This window comes from Phyllopteryx taeniolatus, chromosome 6, assembly GCF_024500385.1.
Source record: "Phyllopteryx taeniolatus isolate TA_2022b chromosome 6, UOR_Ptae_1.2, whole genome shotgun sequence".
Taxonomy (NCBI): Eukaryota; Metazoa; Chordata; class Actinopteri; order Syngnathiformes; family Syngnathidae; genus Phyllopteryx; species Phyllopteryx taeniolatus.
The window spans coordinates 19,406,738-19,413,187 of record NC_084507.1 but is presented as its reverse complement, the minus strand read 5'-3'; positions in this window follow the sequence as shown (position 1 = coordinate 19,413,187).

Genomic DNA, 6,450 nt, shown 5'->3' with positions numbered 1-6,450 from the left:
CAGATGATGCATCACTTTGGCGTCAACACAACACAACACAAAGCGCCTCTTTCAACGACTTACACTGTAATTACCTTCACTTAATAATCTTGTTTTGCCCCCCGACACAACAACAGTAACAACAGGAACAACAACCGCAACGGTAACGACATGGATTTATGCTGAGGAGAGCAGCCGCTCTTTGTCCGCCTCAGCGTGATCAAATTCCGCAGATAAGACGAGAGGGCCCACTGCAACAACACTCAAAAAGTCAAAGAACGCTCAAAAACAAAACCGAGATAGCATCTCCTCGCTGCGAGCTGTTTTCCCATAATGCATTGCAGCACACATACATTGTTTTCTGCCAAGAAATATCATACTAGATTATGGTTATTTGTTTTGTTTTGCTAGTTGGATGGTAAGTTGCTTGGTTAAGTAGATGTGTTTACTTACTAGGTTAGGTAGATGAATGGTTGCTTGCTTGGTTAGGTAGTTGGTTGTTCAGTTAATTTAAGTTGGACGGTTAGTTTAACAAGTGGTTGTTTAGTGAGTTGTACATTGATGGTTAGTTACTAGGTTAGGTAAAGTAGATGATGGTTATGTACTTGGTTAGGTAATTGTTTAATTAGTTAGTTGAATGTTTGCTAGTAAGTTAAGTAGTTTGTTGTTTTGTTGTTTAGTTAGCTGATGGATGATTAGTTTCTGGGTTAAGTAGATAGGTTATTTATTCAGTTAAATGGTTTGTGAGTTTGGGTCAAGGTTAATTGGTTGTTTCGTTAGTTGTATGTTGAGATTTTGTATTACTTACTTGGTAAGGTAGATGGATGGTTATTTTCTGGGTTAGCTAGATTGTTATTTACTAGCTGGTCATTTGTTTGAGATATGTTCGCAAATTTTCCAGCAATAACTGGTAATTAGAATTCCACTTTTGCCGTGTTACGGTCCACTTGCATTGGGGCCAAGTGGCACCAGTGACATGGCTCTGTAGTGCACTTGTGGTACTTGGCACCCACTTTGTAATGCGCATTACCGCCACCTTTGACTGGAGTGGAACCATATGTAGTGTATCTTGTCAGGATTTCCCCAACAGTTTGTATACTGGAGTTCAGTTCCACAAATAAATGAGGGTTGAAGGATCAACAGATGAACTCAGGTGTGACCAGTGAAGAAGAAGCCTACAGTGTAGGATACAAACGCAACCTCTCTCTATTCCATTACAGCTCGACCGTATTGCATTTGGCAGCCAAAGACTTCATAGCTCTCTATGAAGTTAGCCGCGGGGCGAGCCGGCACACAAGTTGACGTCGACCGTGATGAAGATGACACTTCATCTGGTCCGGTGCGAGGGGGTGGAGAGATTTAGTGTGTCCCAGGGCATCGTTCGGCGAGCGTCGGGCCAGCGGATCGACCCCGCGGGAGTGAAAATATGAGGAAGATGATCAATTCAGTGCTCCTGAGAACATAAGGCAGACGCCGCATTCATCACAGGCTGCTCACTGACTCCACTACGATGTACCACTACTCAGACATGGATCACTGGAACCTGAACACATCATAGCCAGCTGGTCCTCTGTTCAGCTAATTACGACTACACACACAATCACTGTGAACGAAGCAAAAACAAATCTGACCATGATCAGTCACCACTGGTGATCAGGACAGTCATAGGCTGGTGACTCACCAGCCTATGACTGTCCTGATCCTCCCAAGACAGGCCAATGGCCAGCCTATAACCGTCCCTTGACTGGACCACGATTGGGCCATGACCGTCCTTATGACTGGCCCGTGATCGGCTCAAGACAAGCCAACGGCCGGCTTGTCTCAAGACTGAATCACGACTGGCTCATGATTGTCTCGTGACCAGTCCGTGACTGGGTCATATACAGTGTACATTATCATGTAGAAATGATCAATGGACAACCTGACATCATTGTAGTTTGTCATACACTGTATCTTTAAAGAAAACAAATGGACATTGAACCTTTTGAGGTGCTATGTATCAAAATATATCAGTATAACTGAACGTGGTTAAATGACATTAAAAATACAAAAAGATCAGCAGCACTCGACTCAGCCAAAAGTGAAAGGCTGAGATCCCTCCGTGTGACCTCACTTCCTGTCTTCATAGAAACAACAAAAACACACAAGAAAGACAATCAAAACTCCAGATTATTTTTTTTTTATTCCACCCTCCCTCCACTTGATATCATCTTTAACTTCACTTTGTGGATTGTGAAGGTATTAAAGCATCTGTGACAATAAAAGTCAACAACAACAATCATGTCTACACAACGATACATGCTTTTTGAGGCTCACAGTCCCACCGTTTATATCAGCTATTTAAACGTGGGCACCTTTTACTGATAGTGTCACACAGAAATGGGATGGTGATGGAAATGAAGTGTGTTTTTGTGTGTGTGTGTGAAATACAGATCAACACGAAAAACTCTCTACCAGTCAAATGTCCAGTCTAATTCCAAATAAACTCAAATGGCTGTGCAGTGCAATTAGGCCCTGATAGGCCCATGACTGACACATAACGGGCTACTGACTGGACCTAATTGGACCATGACTGGACCATTACGGTCCCACTGTCCCATGATTGGCTCAGAACTGGAAAATTACCCCACCATGACGAGACTGGTCCCATGACTGGCCCGTGACCAGCCCAGGACAGACCCATGATTGGACCGTAACTGGCCAATGATTGGTGAACTGCCTATTACTATCCCATCATCGACCCACGATGGCCCCTAGCCTGAACCACGCCCAGCCCATTTACATCACCTGGAAAGTAAGTCCTGCCAGTTTATCACATGGACACTTGCTGGCATGGTGCCTCATATCTGCAACATAAATCCTCAGTTATTGTTGTTTTTGTTGTTAAACGGCATAAAAAGTCCCCTGTCAGTTCTTGGCGCCAACGAGCAACATTTAGACGGAGGTTGATTGACGAGGAAAATGGCAGGCGTGGGCCGCCGAATCGCAAGTACTCGAGTAATGGGACTCGGAGATGAGAGGTGGGCGACTTAATGACAACGAGGGGGAGGGGGTGGTGGCAACCACACGACTCCTTTGTGTTCTCTCTCAGAGGATAGCGAGAAAGAGACTAGACGCCATCTGCGGCTGTCAAGCCAACGCTCATTACATATTCTCTGCTAATTGTAGTTGTTTCACTTTATCTGATAAAACACTGCTTACTGCTGCCGAGGCGCCAGCCCAGAAACCCTTTCTCGCCGCACTTTCGAAGGATTTGTGCTGCTAAGTAATGTATCATTGTAATTAGTTCGAAAAGTAGAAATAGGGCACATAAGATTATGTGCAAAACTAATGCACTGTAATTAGTTTGTGGAATAGTGGGACTAATCTTCACCATGATGAAACATTTGAATAGTGTACAGGTAATGTGTTAAGTGACATTTTAACATGCTGTTGTAGTCTGTTTAAAGGAAAATGTAACATGATAAAATGCGTAGCTTACCTTACGTCCTGTCTGGTTTAGTATTTACACACACAATAAGCCCCACAAAAAAGCTAATACTGCCCCTTGACTGGACCATGATCGACCCACATTCTGCTCATCACTGTATCATAGCTGTCCCATGATTTGTCCATTATCAGCCTATGAGTGCCCCTTGACTGGTCCATGATTGGCCCACGATTGGTCCATAACAGCCTTGACAGGAGCTTGATAATAATCTATATCTATCTATTTGTGTATGTGCAGTGTATCTCCATTCTATCCTAGCTAGCGCTCAGTGTGTACTAATGTACTCATTAGCCGCGGTAATGGAAGAGCGGTAGACTTCATAGACTCGTAACATTGACTGGGAATGAACGAGCCTGAAGATATTTGGTAAACATTGGACAATTAGGCTAATGCATGTCATTCTTGGGCTGCTATAAAAGATGAGAACCACAGCCATCACTCAGAAATAAAACAATGGCACTTTTGAAAATAAATCAAGTGTCCATCAGCGAGACAGCAAAAAATAAAAGGAGCAACACGTACGAAAGACAAAAATAGTCACAAAAAAATGAATTCAGCATTTTTCTTTCTGTTGTTTGGGGAGCGCACATTCATGTTCCAGCAGCGACCAATCGATCCACAATTAGGGGAGCCTCGTATCAGGCGTGATGAATTATGCCCTCTGTTCTACGGCCGCTCTTACAGGCACATGATCAATTCGCCGTGTGCAGCGACCGCTCCATCCCTGAAAGCCATTCAGTCAGGTATTGATTAAGAGGCTGCACATGTACAGCCAGATGAGAAATACACTCAAAGCACTGTAATTATTGGACTTCTTTGCAGAAACAATTCCACAAAATCCTCTGGAAAAAAAATAGCGGCTAAACATGAAAATAAATTCATTTTCAAATGGCTAAAACGAGAGAAGAAACAGAAATTCAAGTGAATGCCAGTGAATTCAATTTGAAGGACCTTATTAACACGAGTTGGGCTTCCTCAACACTTCCTCATCAGCATATTCACAGCAAATGTCTCATTAGTGTTTGCCCACTCTTGTTTACGAGGAGAGTTATTTATACACTCGAAATAGGCTGTATTTTGTTTATTATTCATATGACATTGTGTGGCGCAAACACATGCAGTGGCATGGTTACGTCCCCCTTCTTCCAATGTCCTTGGGGGAGACCTCAGATTTGGAATTTGGAGCTACAGATCAAAATATGCCTGATTTGCCTGTGATCAGCTCATGACTGGACTAAGATCGTCCCTTGACTTTCGAATGATCTCCCCATGAATGGCTCACAATTGCCCCTTGGCAGGACTATGTTTGGCCCACGGCTGTCCAATGATCAGCTCATGACTGACCCACGAAAGGACCAGAACTACAGTGGCCCTTAAGGTTTTAAGAAAGGCACAATACTTGTACAGGTGGACCAAGGGAGTGCAGATTCGCGCATTGGACTAATCTTGACTGGCTCGTGACACCGGATGATACTCGGCTCATCCCTGGGCAATTATTATTATTCCCATTTATTAGCTTCTTCTTGCGATTACATTACAGTTGACTGTTTAAATGTTATTTAAAATGTAAAATATAGGTTTATGTGAACCTGGAACAGATTTTTTCCCCCATCATGACCTGTGGAGAAAAATGGCAACAATTACCCATAACCCGCAACTCTCCATATAGTTACGACCCATGACAAAGCCAACAACTTTTAATATCATTTTTTTGTTGTCAAAATCCATCCATACAATGTACATTAACGTGCTTTGTTTTCCCCTAATCCCTCCCTCCCCACCACCATCACGGCACATTGAGAAATAAGACTTTTTTTGTCTCCATTGTTTTCTTGATGTTTTTCCATAATCAAGGACACATTACATAGACACAAATGTGGCGTAGTTTAAAAAAAATAATAATAAAAAAAATCAGCAACCTGGCGAAATGAACTATTTTAATTATATATTTTTTTCTCAACATGCACAAATGGCGAGTTTAAATGTTTTCAGCATGTCTTCCACCAACTTCACAGCTTACAGTTAATACGACAACAGAGGGCTAGATTTTATTATTTTTTTTGGGGTGGGGGGGGGGGGGGTTATTGCTGGTCAGACACATTCATAAAGCTGCTGCTGTATGCTCGGGAGAACCCACTTTTTTTTTTTTCTCTCTCCATTCCCGGTAATTCATCCACCATACACCACAACATGGAAAGCAAATTATTACATGGTTTATTTCCCCATTGACAAAGTTGCTCAGACAAGTGGACACTATATATGATGGGTTTGAGTGTTACAAATGATAATAATAATAATCAGACTGTATTTTAAAAAGCTTGTCATGGCAAAATAGGAAAACTTTACACCTTTTTTCCCCCCAGTTATTCAGTGTGTGTGTGATGTCTCAAAGTATAAAAATTTACCCCCCCACGTAAATCCCCATCCAACCCAACCCCCCCACAAACAGCTCATTATCACCATATTTTTTTTTTCATCTTCTCACATGGAACTACTATTCATAGGTATTCAAATACATATTAACATCATCAGCATTGTAGTAGTAGCAACAGCAATAAAGAAAAAAGCGGGGTATAATCGACACAGGTGGGGGCGGGGAAGGGGGGTGATGAATGGAGTCACAACAGGGCTCACATGCTATCAACAAGCAACAAAGCTGTGGGGGCAGGCGGTCGATTGCCCCTCCACACAAGTACTGCATATATTTACACTGGTGGTGTGGGTTGGATGGAGAGCGACAGGGTGGGAGGTGGAAAGGCCTCGGTAATGGTGTGGGGGATACAAGATGTCCACCGTCGCCATCCCCCACCCAGGTCTTTTTATTTTTGTGCACATTTTGACATCATTCGTCGCAGTTTCAACTGCTGCATGGTTGGAAATGGAAAAACGCCAGATATATATATCCCGGTTCGGAAAATGGATAAGCGGTTCGGAAAATGGATGGGGATATATATATATATACATACATATATATATATATA